The following is a 786-nucleotide window of genomic DNA, read 5'->3' on the forward strand; positions in this document are numbered from 1 at the left end:
ATACTTCTTTATGCATCTCCACATCTGTTTTGCTTCTGCTTATTGTGCGCAGGAAAGTGAACTTTCCACCATAAAAATGTATCCAATGTTTAATTTTTACCTCCACTTTAATTCCGTGGATTGAAGAATATTGTCAGAAATGCATTCTTCTGCCGCATTTTTTTTTTAAAACAAGCCGGCAGCCAGCTTTTCACACAGGTAGAAGCCAAACGCATGGCTAATCTAACCACTTCTTCTTCATAAAGCGCTATAGCTTTGAAGGTCGTTTCATAGCTTGCCAAATGTCCTAGTGCTCTAACAGCTACCCTTTGCTCTAACCTGGGTCATCTTTCCTCTAACAAGCTCCAATAATGGTGGTATAATTAAAGCTCCAACAGCTTTGACAGCATACTCGACATTGTTTATCGTGTAGGAACCAATAATATGGCTCATCTACTCGGCATTCATCTTATAAACAGTATGTGGCCGAATTTTTTTTTTTTTTTAACAATTTGACTGGCTGTCGGGAACAGCTTTTGCAGTCTTTGTCAGGTGAGCTACTTTGTCTGAATTGCATTGAAGCCCTTCGAATTTTTTTTTTTTACAATTTGACTGGCTACCGGGCAAAGAGTGCCCGGCAGCCAACTTTTCAGACTTTGTCAGGTGCCGGGCTGACACAGCCCGGCACCCATGTGTTTTTTATAAAAAAAAAAAAAAAATTTTGGTGTCAGGTGCCGGGCTGACACAGCCCGGCACCCATATATTTATACCGGACTCCTGTCAGAACCGCAAGTGTCCCATTTTTTA

This window comes from Coffea eugenioides, unplaced genomic scaffold (genome assembly GCF_003713205.1).
Source record: "Coffea eugenioides isolate CCC68of unplaced genomic scaffold, Ceug_1.0 ScVebR1_1278;HRSCAF=2100, whole genome shotgun sequence".
Taxonomy (NCBI): domain Eukaryota; kingdom Viridiplantae; phylum Streptophyta; class Magnoliopsida; order Gentianales; family Rubiaceae; genus Coffea; species Coffea eugenioides.